Source organism: Pantherophis guttatus, chromosome 6 (genome assembly GCF_059756535.1).
Source record: "Pantherophis guttatus breed Tessera chromosome 6, ASM5975653v1, whole genome shotgun sequence".
Lineage (NCBI taxonomy): Eukaryota > Metazoa > Chordata > Lepidosauria > Squamata > Colubridae > Pantherophis > Pantherophis guttatus.
The window spans coordinates 11,294,033-11,309,751 of NC_142068.1; the positions used below are offsets into that span (position 1 = coordinate 11,294,033).

The 15,719-nt window shown below is 41.4% G+C and overlaps 1 long non-coding RNA gene across 1 annotated transcript in view; it reads left to right on the top strand.

The window, feature by feature from the left end:
• Positions 1 to 4,070, top strand: part of LOC117678149 (uncharacterized) — a 51,480-nt gene extending 47,410 nt beyond the window's left edge. The window contains exon 3 of the long non-coding RNA XR_004594913.3: positions 3,833 to 4,070. This is a non-coding gene — a long non-coding RNA (uncharacterized LOC117678149). The remainder of the gene's footprint in view (positions 1 to 3,832) is intronic.
• Positions 4,071 to 15,719: the final 11,649 nt, after the last annotated feature.

The following is a 15,719-nucleotide window of genomic DNA, read 5'->3' on the forward strand; positions in this document are numbered from 1 at the left end:
CAGAAAACTCAGAGATGCAGACTTTCTCTACATCTTAATAAATTTCACTTGCCCTTTTGGACCTTAAACATATGTCTCTAGAGATTCTTAAGGTGTTGTTCTTGCTAAACATTGGGGGACTCCAAACTTGGCATTTTTTTAAAGACTTGTGGACTTCAACTCCAGAATTCTGGCTGGAGGAAGTCCACAAGTCTTAAAGTTGGAGACTTGTGCTAAACAAAAACCCCAGTGAATGAACCAATGTTAACCTTAGTCTTTCTCCTACACAGTCCATCAAGGGGAAGGCTGTTTTTTATATACAACATGCTCCTTGGACTTTAACATGCCAGTTCTGAGTTAGGAGGAATGAAAGTTCTGCAAATCAGTCAATCAATCGATCGATCAATGTCTCCAAAACTTTGCTTTTTAAAAAAATCTCATAGGATCTACTGATGTAGGGGAAATAAGTCCTGCCTTTAACATCTCTTATGCAATTGTGGAACATACATTTGCTCACATGTGTGAAAGAATTTTACGTGTGTGGTTTTTGAACACATGATGAACTCTGATCCAGCTCCTATTACATGCCCAAATAGGTGAAAACATGGTGTAATGAAAGCACTTGAAAATAAACAACTGTATGACTAACTGATCTAACAGAATAAATGCTTTGATCTGTCATCATCCATTACATTTCCTTCAAAATTAATGCAAAGATATACTCAAGTTAATCTTAATTTTCTTTTAGCTGTTTTTACAGCGGGGAGAGATTATTCTCTCTGGCACTGCAATTTAGTTTGTCTTCTTGCATTTTTGTTTTGCATGTTTGTTTGGGTTTGTTTGTTTGTTTCATTTTTATTGATTGGGATCCAACATTTTCAATCAGAATAGAGCTGGAAGGGACCTTGGAGGTCTTCTAGTTCAACCCTGCTCAAGCAGGAGACCTTATACCATTTCAGTCAAGTGACTGTCCAGTCTCTTCTTAAAAACCTCCAGTGATGAAGCAGCCACAACTTCTGGAGGCAACTTCTGTTCCACTGGTTAATTGTCCTCACTGTTAGGAAGTTTCTCCTTAATACCAGGTTGCTTCTCTCCTTGATGAATTTCCATCCATTGTTTCTTGTCCTGCCTTTGGGTGCTTTGGAGAATAGCTTGACTCCCTCTTCTTTGTGGCAGCCTCTCAAATACCGGAACACTGCTATCATGTCACCCCTGGTCCTTCTTTTCTCTAGATTGCAATACCCAATTCCTGCAACTGTTCCTCATATGTTTTATTCTCCAGGCCTTTAATCATCTTAGTGTGGTGACTAAAACTGGATGCAGTATTTCAGGTGGGGTCTTATTAAGGTTTTATAAAGCAGTAATAATACTTCACGGGATTTTGATTCTATGCCTCTGTTTATTCAACCAAGGATTGTATTAGCTTTTTTGGCTGCTTCCACACACTCCTGCCTCATATTTCATCGATCGTCCACTATGACTCCAAGGTCCCCCCTCACAGCTACTGTTTTTGAGCCAGGTTTCGCCTAATCTGTACTTTTCCTGCCTAAGTGGCAAGAGAAAACCTTGCTTTTCTCCACATTAAATTTCATTTTGTTCAAGTCTGTCAAGATCTTTTTTTGGGGATCTTTTTCTGGGTGAAAAGACCCTTCTGCAAATTCCCTTGCAAATTCCCCTGCTAACGTGGTTGTGCATTGGAATTGATCAACTCTAATTGGGCCTACTTGGAAATATTGTGCAGATCTATCCCAGCAAATCTAGGCTTTTCCAAAGTGAATCAGAACTGAATGTTAACTTGGCTTTCTGAGCAGCTCTAAGATTTAAAATAACATAGAGACCATGATGAAGTGCTTGCAAAAACAGATACATTTTGCGTCACATTCGCAAAATGTTGTGATGGGAACTGTAGAGAAGGATATGATTTTGGGATTGATGGTTTAAAACCTTCTTGAGGGCTCAATTAAACAGTGAGGCTGCCTGAGGTCAGTTGCTATGTTTTTTTTCCCTTAATGTTTTTTCTGCAGCTGTAATTATATACCATAACCATCAACCTAGAATACATAATAAATCAAATAACGATATCCCTCCCCCAAGTGTTTATTTGCTTCTAAGCTGAGATGCCAGTGGCCAAGTGCTACAGTTTATGGAAGTACACGACAGAAATAAATCTTAGGTAAAACTTCCTTTATCTATTCAATCTTTATAGGCTTCTGTTTTTCTAAGACTAAATGTCTAACCTAAAATGACTTTGATATTTGATAGCCAAATAATATTTGCATTTCATTGCCTAGTGGTGAAGATGCTCACCTCCCATTCAGAAAGTTGAGAGTTCAGTCCTAGGTAGTGGCAGATGTTTCTCTCCTAGAGCACAAAGAGAAAATATCTGCTGCAAACTCTGCATAGGTGTCAGGAAGGGCATTCGGCCAGTAAACGCTCAGCTCTATCCAGTCGCCCTACCCCGAATTAAGGGATTACAGGGTCGTAAAGGGAGGGGGGGTATTATAAATTTAGACTTGAGGTAACTTTAGAAAAGGGAACAAATATTTTTAGCAGCTGGTATAAATTACCTCAAAAGGTAATTTTTAATTACCCAAGCCAAACCCAAAAAGGGAGAAAAAAACATTTTAAACTTCTTTAATTAAGTAATATATGATTTATCAGTTCATGGTTTTGTTTAAATATGAGGGGGAAATGACTTTTTCAAATATACATGAAATTGGCCTGATATTATTATGCTTTTTATTTCTCTTATTCTACGTCTCTGCTATAACAACCAGTTTAGGTGAGGCCGTTGTCCAACAGGGCATTTTTCAGAAGATGCCATTAAAAATGTTCTGCTATGCATTTCTGTTGCAGTTGCCAAGAATTAAACAAATGGCCATTGCTGTCAACACTTTTGTCTGTTTACCACTGTTTAATTTTTTTTTTTTTCATTCTCTGTCAAAGATTTCAATAGACAGTCACCGGACCGTCCCAAGAGAAGGAAGTTGGAAATAAAGAATAAGAAACTTGGTGACCTCAGTTTCTAGGTTTTTAATAAGTTTTCTCCAACTGTGTCTTCTTCCGTTGTATCTCAACAAAGAGCTGTGTGCCTTTGCCAAATTCTGTTAGGACGCTATGACTAAACGGAACCTTCTGGCTTAATGTGTGTTTGATTAGTGGGCATTCTGAAGTTTGAAATTTTTATTCCCTTCTAGGCAGTGGTGAAATGTAAAATTTGTTGCTACTGGTTCTGTGGGCGTGGCTTGGTGGGCATGGCTTGGTGGGGGGTGTCATGTGACTGGGTGGGCGTGGCCAACTTTTTTTCCTACTTTTTAAAGCATTTTTTACTACCTATTCTCTGGAACCGGTAGTAAAAAAATGCTTTAAAAAAGTAAAAAATAAAAGAGGTTCGACGATCACAGTTGTGCCACGTGATCTTCAGAAACTTTTTTAAAAACTTTTTTAAAGCATTTTTTTACTACTGGTTCCAGAGAATAGGTAGTAAAAAAATGCTTTAAAAAAGTAAAAAAAAAAGGTTCTGACAATCACAGCTTTGCTGTGCGATCATCAAAACCTTTTTAAAAAACTTTTTAAAGCATTTTTTTACTACCGGTTTGTGCGAATAGGTAATGTGGTTTGAGCAAGGACTACATGAAACTATTGGGGACCTGTCAGTAGCCAGAAGAGAAGACAAGAATATGTATTTGGTTTTTTGAAAGGATCTCAGAAAAAAAATGGGTATTTTTGGCTTATATTTGCTTTGCAATCCTTTAAATGTAGTTTTAGGAAATATGTGTTGTACATCAAGCAATGTAATAGGCTTTGTGTCATACAAGATATAAGATAAATTCACTTTTCTATTGCCATCTAGATATACCTGACTCTGGATGTTCAGCTTTGGAAATTGAGAGAATGGCTGCAGAGTGATATGGTGTTGTGACCCAGGCCCAAGTAAGTAGTAGGAAAATCAGTCAGTGAAAAAACAAACTTTATTCGAACAGCTGAGAATTACTTCATTCCCAGCATCGTTCAACTAAATTAAAGCAAATTCCTCCCAACACAAATTCCTCAGTCCTATCGCAAACCTTGGTCCAATTAGGCAAACTGCCAAAGGCCTTTCTTGCAAACGTTCAGAAGTCACAGATACAAAAATAAATATAAGACATAAACAAGGAAGACGAAGCTACCAACGTTGTTTTCCGGCAAAGCCCAAACGCCATTGCTGATCTGTTTTAAGCCTTATGGGAGGGGCCAATCATCTCTTGGCCCTACTCCCAAGTTGTCCTCTTTGCTTGAGCTGCTCTTGCCTTCTGTCAGCTCTTCTCATGCGTGTATTAGGAACAGGCTCCTCCTGTTCCTCTGCTTCACTCCTATCAGTCTCTGGAGGCTCTGGAGTCCGCACCTCACTCCCCGATGGCCCTGGCCCCATCTCTGCCTCTGATGCAGAGCCCTCATCTGGGCCTTCCCCAGCCTCCAGGTCTGGCCCATGTTCTTCCTCAGCCTCACCGCTGTCCGACTCCGCTGCCAGCTCCGCAGGCTGCTGATGGACCACAACATATGGAGTGGCCCAGAGGTGGTATTCAGCCGGTTTGGACCGGTTTGGGTGAACCGGTAGCAGAGATCATGGGTGGGCCCACCTAACCGCCCTGGCTCTATGCCATTCTATTTAGGCATGTTTTTGAGTCTGGGTGCATGCGTGGAAGGCTGGGCGCATGTGCTGAAGGTGCGCGAGCGAAGCAAGCGTGCACACGCACGGCAAACCAGTGGTAACAAAATGTGGAACCCACCGTTGGAGTGGTCCTTCATTTGTCAGAAGTCATAAGGTGCTACCAAGTATATTTACGACACTGACACCTTTCCTAACACTCTGACTCTGGACTAGCTGTCATCTAACTGTGTTGGTGCCGTGGTTTGAATGCGGTATACCACAGGCTAACTCACTGCTCACTCCAGCAGTTCAATTCTGAGTGGCTCAGGGTTGACTCAGCCTTCCATCCTTTCAAGGTTGGTAAAATGAGGACCCAGATTGTTGGAAGCAATATGCTGAGTCTGTAAAACTGCTAGGAGAGGGCTTTAAAACCCCGTGAAGTGGTATATAAGTCCAAGTGCTATTGGTATTGCTATCTGTGGAATTTTTCAAGCCTTGGTAACTAAAGATAGTCCTCAATTTTTCACGGTCTCTTATCAGGAGTGAGCTTGTAAAGAGGAATTATATCTTAGACAATATTCACTGGCACCTCTACCTTCTACACCAACTACCGTAGGAGGACGACTTGAATATTGGATGTTTTGTTTGTTGTTATAATAACCAGCATCACTCTGGTTGCTAGCCACCTTTCTATGCTGCACCTTGGGCTTAACCTTGATCAACAAAGTTCTCAAATAACTAAATGCCCCGTGACCATTTCACAATGTCATATACCCTTTACATTTTTCACACTCAAATGACTGTTCTTAGATGATATGATGGACACCTTAGTTATGGTATTGCTTAAACTGGCTTCAAGCCCAGCGTGCGTCTGAGCGATCCGATGTGAAAAGAATTGCTCGGATTGTTCCTGATGGAGTTCAGATGGAAGGTGGATACTAGCCAGAGTGACAACTATGCTATGGACAACTGGCTGAGTTACCCAAAAGAGTTTCCTTCCACAATTTTTCTCAGATGTGCTCTTCATATGGTGATCTTTGAACTCACTTCACAGGATGGTAGAATGCAACAGGTGATGAAAAGCAGCTCCTGAAAGTCCCGGGATGAAATAACATATGGTTTTCTGGTTACCTTGTGACCTCAATTCAAACTGACAACAGCATTTAAAGCCTTACCTGTCTTAGGGACTTAACTAGTTCCAATCCACCACTCTCTTTTAAATCATCAAGGAGGGTAGCTTTTCTAAGATCTGTCAGAAACCCTTTGTCAATTCTGCCTTCTCTGCGGTGGAGTTTGGCTTGCAGAACAAATTGCCACTAGAACTAAAGCCAGCCCACTCCATCTTATAATTCAGAAGCAAGTTCAAAATATGTAGCTTACCAAGGCTTTGATTTGACCATTTTAATTTCCACAAAAGTTTATTACTTTTGCTTTGCTGATCTGAGCTATTTTTAGTAGCACCTATGTTGTTTTAACTAAGGCAGTTTTAAGTTCACTAAAAAATCCCAATGAATCATAAACCCTGATAGTCTACAGGCCAGGAGAAAATACTAACCCTTGAGCCAGGGGTGAAATCCAGCAGGTTCTGACAGGTTCTGGAGAACCGGTAGTGGAAATTTTGAGCAGTTCAGAGAACCGGTAGCAGAAATTTTGTGTAGAAATTTGGAGAACCAGCAAATACCACCTCTGGCTGGCGCCAGAGTGGGGTGGGAATGGGGATTTTGCAGTATCCTTGCCCTGGAGTGGGTGGGAATGGGGCCAAGTTATGTCGGCTGGCGACACCCAGGGGGAGGGCCTTCTCTGTGGGAGCCCCAGCCCTGTGGAATGAACTGCCCCCGGAAATATGTAAGATCTCCAACCTCCGGGTGTTTCGCTGCGCACTGAAGACCCTGTTGTTCCGCCAGGCCGGGCTATCAACATAATAATTTTAAATTGGAGTATTTTAAATTTCTGGGATTTTAATTTGAGCCTAATCTATTTAATGATTTTAAATTTTAATCGTTGTTTTGTTTTGTGTTTTTAAATAGGCTGTACACCGCCTTGAGTCCTTCAGGAGAAGGGCGGTATAGAAATAAAATTATTATTATTATTATTATTATTATTATTATTATTATTATTATTATTATTATTTTGCAGTATCCTTCCCTGCCACGCCCACCAAGCCACGCCCACAGAACCGGTAGTAAAAAAAAATGGACTTCACCACTATCTTGAGCTGGCCAATATTAAACTAACGTTTGGAGTTTTGATGGAGAGGCAACAAGGGACTTAGAATCTAGCAGACCCTCAGACTTGCCCTGACGTATTTTTCTGACTTTGGAAAGAAGCAGAATTAGAGGCTGGTAGAGAAACAGGGGTAGGGAATTAGATTTCCCCCTCCGAGTGTGGGGAATTCCCTTGAATTTCAAATGCGTGTTTGACACCCCTGGTCTATACCAATATAAGGAGAGAGAACTATCTTGCAATTTATCTTGAAAAAAAAAATCAAAACAGTATCTGATTTGGTTATATGTGTATAAAAGCCTACCAAGAAATTCCAGAGTTGTAAAACAGAATGGAAAGTTTAAAAAAAAAAATTCCAGGAGAAGTTAATGACAAGTAGCTCCTATATTGTGTTGTGAAAACTACATAGACATATCCACTTGGTCATCAGGAGTGAACATGATCAGTGATATCTGCCCTCTTGCCAATAATTATTATATGTTTTCATGAAAATATTAGAAACTTACTCAAATAATGGAATAACCTGGTCAATTTGTCTGAAATGCTATAGGTTCTCCTCCTTGAGGAGGGGCTGGACTAGAAGACCTCCAAGGTTCCTACCTTCTATTCTATTCTATTCTATTCTATTCTATTCTATTCTATTCTATTCTATTCTATTCTATTCTATTCTAAATTCCCATATGTGGTACTAATAAAGGAGAATATTTGTAGCTCCGGATTGAAATGAGGAATCCTTGGTACAGACATTTCATTACATACTTGATAGTCACTTAATAGTGAAATGGACAACACGTAAATTTATTAGTTCAATTTATTTATTATTTTATTAGTTCAATTTATATGCCACCTTTCTCCAGAGACTCAGGGTGGCTTACAATGCATTTAAAAAAAAAACATTATAAAAAACATTTAAAAATTAAAATATTAAAACCCATTCACACCATTCATGGCCAGATCTCACAAGATCGCAAGAGCGAGATCAACAGCCCCAGGCCTGCCGGAAAAGCCAGGTCTTCACCGCTTTTCGGAAGGCCAATAGGGTGGGGATGGTCCGGACCTCAGGAGGTAACTGGTTCCAGAGAGCTGGGACAGCCACAGAGAAGGCCCTCCCCCGCGGGCCTGCCAGCCGGCATTGTTTAGCTGACGGGACCCGGAGGAGACCAACTCTGTGGGATCTTACCGGTCGCTGGGAGCTATGTGGTAGAAGGCGGTCTCGAAGATAACCTGAGTTTGTTTGTTTGTTTGTTAATAAACAAACAAACAAACAAACAAAGGAGTTTTAGACCTACAGGTAGTCTTTGACTTACGACCACAACATAGCTTAAAATTTCCATTGCTAAGCAAGACAATTGTTAAGTACATTTTACCTCATTTTATGACCTTTCTTGCCACAGCTGCTAAGTGAATCACTGCAATTGTTAAGTTAGGGACACGGTTGTTACCTGAATCGGCTTCCCCATTGACTTTGCTTGTCAGAAGGCCTCAAAAGGGGATCGCATGACACCGCAGCCATCATAAATATGAGTCAGTTGCCAAGCATTCGAATGTTGATCACGAAACCGCAGAGATGCTGTAACGATTGTAAGTGTGAAAAACGGCCCTAAATCACTTTTTCAGTGCCAGTGTAACTTTGAACAGTCGCTCAATGAATGGTTGTAAGTCAAGGACTACTTTTATGGCTTTGGTTTCCTTACAAAGTGGTGAAATTCTTACAGCAGTGGTGAAATTCAAATTTTTTTACTACTGGTTCTGTGGGCGTGGCTTGGTGGGCATGGTGTGGTGTGGTGTGGCTTGGTGGGTGTGGTTTGGTGTGCGTGGTGAGGAAAGGGTACTGCAAAATCTCCATTCCCACCCCACTCTGGGGCCAGCCAGAGGTGGCATTTGCCAGTTCTCCAAACTACTCAAAATTTCCATTACCAGTTCTCCAGCTACCTATCAGAACCTGCTGGATTTCACCCCTGCCTTAGAAGGCTGACAACACTTCAGTTTGTAAAGCATCATAAGGTCACCTTAAGGAATGTGAGATTGGTGTCTTATTTATTTATTTATTTATTTATTTATTTATTTATTTATTTATTTATTTATTTATTTATTTATTTATTTATTTATTTATTTATTTAGAATTTATATACCGCACCTTCTCCTGAGGGACTCAGGGCAGTGTACAGCCAGATAAAAACATACAATACAAACATTAAAAACAATTAAAAAGTTATATATTAATTTGGCCCCAATTTAAAATAACAAACCAATTTAAAATATTTAAAAAATATATTAAGCCAGCCCGGCTTGCTGAAAAAAGAAAGTTTTAAGGGCACGGCGGAAGGCACCGAGGTCTTGGATTCTCTTTATCTCTGGGGGCAGCTGATTCCAGAGGGTAGGTGCCCCCACAGAGAAGGCCCTTCCCCTGGGGGTCACCAGCCTACAGTGTTTGGCTGATGGCATCCCGAGGAGGCCCTCTCTGTGGGAGCGCACAGAGAGGGCCTCCTTGTGAGATTTTAGCATGAGATAAATGAGTGTTGTGTGCATATGAGACACCTCATGGAATACCTAACATAGGTGTGGTGTAAGCGCTTTAATTTAGAGTTCTGATTCGGAAGTTGGGGACTGGTTTTACTATAGATAACTTTTGAGCTCACAAAGAGAGAATGTGTTCTGAACCAGCTCCCCAAACACGACAAACCCTCTGTAGTTGAAGCAATGATTCCTTTATTAGGAGCCCCAGCAGCCCCAGCAAAAAGTTTGTCTCTCACAGCAAGCTAACAAGTCTGTCCAGCAGGGAGATGAATAGTTGTCTGCCATATCTATTCATCTCCACCCGCTGCCTTTTATCCCCAGAGCTAGGGTGGGGCTTCGCTAGCAGCAGTGGCTCTTCTGTTCCAAGGACCGGCCCATAGATTTCCACTGCTCTCCTCTCCTCTGCTTTTTGCGCATCCGCATGTCAGGCACTGGACCCAGCTGTTCCTCCTCTTCCTCATCAGCCACCTCCAGACCTGGGGGCTATTGACTCTCCATCTGAAGGCTGACGGACAGCCCAGGCTCCGCCTCTCTCTCTCTCTCCCTCCCCCCCCCTCTCTCTCTGCCAGCTCCATTCCCTCTTCCCCACCTTGGACCTCTCAGGTTGCTGATCCTGACTCCCATGCCTCCTCCTCATCTGATTCGGCTGCTGGAGGGGCTGGCAACCGACAGGCCACAACAGGATGGTTAACATGACCTTAGAAGAAATGTTGCTAATAGAGGATGCTTGCTCATCATTCCATTCCATTCCGATACCATTGAATTATTTGGAATCTATAAAGATATCCAAAGAAAAGGGAGAGCTGTTACACAGGTTTGGATCTGATGGGATTTTCATGGAAGATCAATTAGGAAACAACCCCCCACCCCCCGGGAGTAGGCTAGACTGAGAAGTCAAAATTTCCTGGAAGAAGACAATGGCAACCCACATCTACGTTTTTATGCCAGGAAAATGACATGGCCATGAAGTCATCAGGAGCTGAACTGAACTGAAAGACGACTTCATGTTTCCTTTGTATGAATTTGTCAATTCTTGGATGCATGTAGTTTTCTCTTCTTTTGGGGGTGAGGGTTAGTTTGAGGCTATCTCTGGAGTCACATAATAAATGAACTAATAAATTAACGTCATCCGGTTCTCAAAATCTGTTGAGGCCCCAAAATAAGATTTTTTTTAAAAAAAAACTCATCCATTTTAGCATATGATATGAACACAACTGCTGGGTCTTTTATTCTACTGACTTTGCGATTTCCAAGGACGTATAGATCATTATCTCCACATTCCAAACTTAAAATAACTTTTTTTCCCCCTTGCCAACCAAGAAATCTGGGTTTATAGAAAGAACATTCCAAAATTCTACTCTTGATTGACTGGTTGGCTGGTTGATTTCGCAAGCCAAGGAAGTTCTCCATTCAAATAAAAAGAGACTAACGTGTTTCATCAAGTGTATTCTGTAATCCCTTCCCACATTTCATTTTCATCCAGAGGTGGGTTTCACTTACCTTCCCTACCGGTTCGCAAATGTTAGCTTGCGTCATGTGCGCTCATTTCGCTCGCGCACACTATCTTCCATGCATGCTCGGCAGTGGTGGGTTGCCCCCAGTTCGTACCGGTTCTACAGAACCAGTAATAAAACTGGCGGGAGGCCTCGCCCACTGACCCCGATGTCATCAAAATGCTTTTGCGCATGCGCAGAAACTTCTGCGCTTGCGTAGAAGAGTGCGCATGGATGCATGCGCAGCCCCGTTGCAAACCGGTAGTAAAGGTAAGTAGAACCCACCTCTGATGCTCAGCCTTCCACTCATGCTCTTTGCTTGCACATGCGCATTCCGCACATCCGCACAGCCTCCAAAACGTGACGAAATAGGACGGCATTACGTCCGGGCAGATGGGCGGAGCCTACCACAGTCGCCCCTACCGGTTCGCCCAAACCAGACAGAACTAGCTGAATCCCACCACTGATTATATCCTAACTAAAGGCATCTTTCCTCCCTCCCCATTTTTGTCCTTCTACTTTTGTTTATCGTCTTATCTAGTGAAGCATATTGTGACATTTGCAAACCCAGACACTGTTTTGGGACCTTTTGATCAGTCCAGTTAATATTGCAAAACAGGTAGTCTGCAACTTACAACGGTTTATTTAATGACCATTCGAAGGGATCTTTGGTTAAAATTTAATAATAGATGAATAAAACGAACACATTACAGATAGTCCTCAACTTACGACAGTTCATTTGGTGATCATTCAAAGTTACAACGGCACTGGAAAAAGTGACATATGGCCATTTTTCACACTTAACAACCATTGCAGCATCCCCATGGTCATGTGATCAAAATTCAGCTGCTCGGCAACTGACTCGTATTTACGACGGTTGCAATGTCCCAGGGTCACGTGATCCCCTTTTGCGAACTTCTGACAAGCAAAGTCAATGGGGAAGCCAGATTCACTTAACAACCGTGTTCCTAACTTAACAACTGCAGTGATTCGCTTAAGAACTGCGGTAAGAAAGGTCGTAAAATGAGGCAAAATTCACGTAAGAATTGTTTCACTTAGCAACAGAAATGTTGGGCTCAATTGTGGTCGTAAAATGAGGGCTATCTGTAATATTAAATTTCGCCCACATATATTGCCATCCTGGCTACTTTGTTTGTTTTTTATGGGTCCTTTTGGATTTTTCTCAGGTGAAATAGGGGTTTGATTATTTATTGTATTTCTATTGCCAGTCAACTCATTAAAGGACATTTCCAAGGTGGCAGAAAAAAAGAAAAGAGAAAAAAGAAATGCAAGGATCAAAGTTAAAGAAAGAAAAAGGACAAATGACAGAAGAAATATTTTTTTATATATGCAGACATGCACTCACACTTTCGTATTTTATACCACTTTTTTAAAAAAAATTGTCTGGGTTTAAACATAGTGATTTCCTATATGTGATGGAAGACTTCCCTGCTCTCATCACTATGATTATAGCTGAACTATTTAATGTTCAAGGGGAAAAAAAAGAGGTACAACATTTTGGCTGTTTGACAGGGAGTTTAACCTTCTCTGAAACCTTTCTCCGTATTTAATATGAGTTCCTTCTGAATCCCATGGCGGGGCTCAGTATTAAAAGGCAGGCATGTGACTTTTCTAGGAACTGAAGATGGATCATTGATGCCGGCCAATGAAATTATGTTTGGTAATCCCTCTTGATGTTTTGTAAATGGTGGGGGGGAGTATGAAGGAGGGAGGGAGGGAGGGAGGGAGGGAGAGAGAGAAAGAAAGAAGAAAGAAAGAAAGAAAGAAAGAAAGAAAGAAAGAAAGAAAGAAAGAAAGAAAGAAAGGAGGGAGGGAGAGAAAGAGAGAGAGAAAGAAAGAAAGGGAGGGAGAGAGAGAGGGAAAGAGAAAGAAAGAAAGAAAGAAAAAGAAAGAGAGGGAAAGAGGGAAAGAGAAAAAGAAAGAGACAGAGAGGAAGTTACTCACATAATTTGAACTTTGAGGACTAGAATAAAAACATCAAAGAACCTTGCTATGAGAAAGAAAGAAAGAAAGAAAGAAAGAAAGAAAGAAAGAAAGAAGAAAGAAAGAAGGGAGGGAGGGAGGGAGGGAGGGAAAGAGAGAGAGAAAGAAAGGAAGGGAGGGAGGGAGGAAGAGAGAGAGGGAAAGAGAAAGAAAGAGAAAGTAAGAAAGAAAGAGAAAGAAAGAAAGAAAGAAAGAAAGAAAGAAAGAGGGAAAGAGAGAGACAGAAAAAGAAAGAGACAGAGAGGAAGTTACTCACATAATTTGAACTTTGAGGACTAGAATAAAAACATCAAAGAACCTTGCTATGAGAAAAAGAAAGAAAGAAAAGAAAAAAGAAAGAAAGAAGGGAGGGAGGGAGGGAAAGGAAAAATTGCAGAGAGGGGAACAGGAGAATTGGGGGAGCGAGGGATGGAGGGAGGGAAGGAGGAAGGAAGGAAGGAAGGAAGGAAGGAAGGAAGGAAGGAAGGAAGGAAGGAAGGAAGGAAGGAAGGGCCTCAACCCATACAAAAATGAAATTGCCAGAGTTTAGGTCATTTGCATCTGTAGGTCAACCCCAAACAAAATCCATTATCCCTTCCTTGCAAAGAAGACACATCATAGCTGTCATTTTGCAGTAGCCCTCTTCTTTTAAGGAGCATCTTTTCTTCGAAGAAAAAAGAGAAAAGGAAAAAAAAAAACCACTAAAAGAGAAGGGAGAAAGGGGGTGGGGGTGGGGGGGGAAGAGAAAGCCCTCGATCCATTGTTATGTCCTATTCAGCCTCCTTTCAGAGTCATTCACTATGCATTAATTACTGCTTTCTTCCATTCCCCAGGAAGCACCCGCAGCTATCCCTCTGTTTTCAAAAAAGGCACACTTCCTGAGAGCCTCTCCTTTTTACATGGAGAACCTGATGAATTCCCCCCCCCTTTCCCATTTCATCCCATTCCTCTCATTTTTGCATACTGTAAGTGTTTCTTCCTAAAAGGGAAAAGAAAAGACGAAGCAGAGGGAGGGTTTAGTGGTGGAACATAAAAAAAAAACCCAATTTCATGCTTTGGGCCGTGTTGTTTGCATATCTTTCATTTTCTCTTCCAGCTGTGACTGGCAGAAGAACATTCTTTACCGGTTGCCCTCTCTGCTATCCCTATGGTAATTTTTAAAAAACTTTCTTCATCTTATTTTATTCTTCCACATTGCCTAGTATCTTTGTGCCACCTTCCTGGCTCCAATCACCAGCATTTTTTTTTTCTGCTAGATTCCTTCCTTCCTTCCTTCCTCCTCTGTTCTCACCATCATTTTGTTCTTCTTCGGAAAGGAAACATCCCTATTGTGTCTCTCTAGTCCTTGTGGCAACCAAATTAAAAGGAAAATCAAAGGAACGGCTGATTCATTTACAGAAGCGGGAGGGAGTTTGTGCTCCATTTCGCTCCGTTTCTTAACTTGATGTCCAATCGCTGCCATTGCAGTTCTACCATATTTATGTCAGTGCCAAGCAAGCTCCAGTTCAAATATGGATCAGTTCCGCATACGGATAGCTTTAAAAATATTATAACAAGGGAGATAGTAAAGATGTCAAACTAGAAACCAGGAGACTGTGAATTCTAGTCTCACCTCAGGCATGAAAGCTGGCCGGGTGACTTTGAGCCAATCACCAGGAGGCTGTGAGTTCTAGACTGAGTGGACCCTTCCTGAGCCTCTTATACCTAACATTTCTTCTTCCTCCTGTTTTCCCCACAACAACAATCCTGTAAAATGGATTGAGATGAGAGAGACAGACAGACTGGCTCGAAGATAACCACCCGGCTCTCATGCCTAAGGCAGGACCAGAACTCAGTTCCCTAACTCTCAAAAAGTTTGTGGTCCACCTTACACTTCTTGCTACTAATTCCAGTTTCTTCAAATCTTTCTTGTGATGCCCAGAACTGAATGGAATATTTGCTACAACGATGCAGAAATATATTGAAGAAAATCTTGGTTTCCTTTGATCTGAAAATGAAAAAAATTGTCTTTTTTGCAGCATTTCAGGTTGCTGATTCATATTCAGCTGATGAACATGGTTAAGATTCATTTCATGTCTATTGTTTATTTTTCCTGCATGAAGAACTTTGTATTCGGCCACTAAAGCCCTTTTCTCTAACTTATCAAGATAATTTAATACCTACTTTCTAGCTACCCTACCTAGTTTAGTTCTGTCTTCATAATCAAAGTTATGAATGTGAATGTTGAGCATCCAAAGATGGTCTCCGTTCTGTCTCAGTTCATTCATTCAGCTTTTCATCTAGTGAAATCAATTGTCAAGGGAAGTTATCTGTAGTGAATCTAATTAGTCACAAAATTGCCCAAGGCAATTGCTCAAGGCAATTTTGTGGATAACCTGTCTCCCACTGTAAGATCTTCCCTTAAGGATCTGAATCAGGGGTGAAATCCAGCAGGTTCTGACAGGTTCTGGAGAACCGGTAGCGGAATTTTTGAGCAGTTTGGAGAACTGGTAATGGAAATTTTGAATAGCTTGGAGAACCGGCAAATACCACCTCTGGCTGGCCCCAGAGTGGGGTAGGAATGGAGATTTTGCAATATCCTTCCCCCTGGAGTGGGGAGGGAATGGGGATTTTGCAGTATCCTTCCCCTGCCACGCCCACCAAGCCACGCCCACAGAACTGGTAGTAAAAAAAATTGGATTTCACCACTGACCTGACTCCTGTTGACTTTCCAACTTGTCAGTCAAACTCTAGGGAAGAGTTCATGAGGAAAATTCTTCTATTTTTTTTTTAAGCAGTACAATTATCATAGGATGGGCCAACTTGCCATGGCCAACTCATGTGGGACAACTCGCTACAGCCAATTCACCATGGAACACCTCACAACAGGACAATTTAGCAACTTGATTTAATCA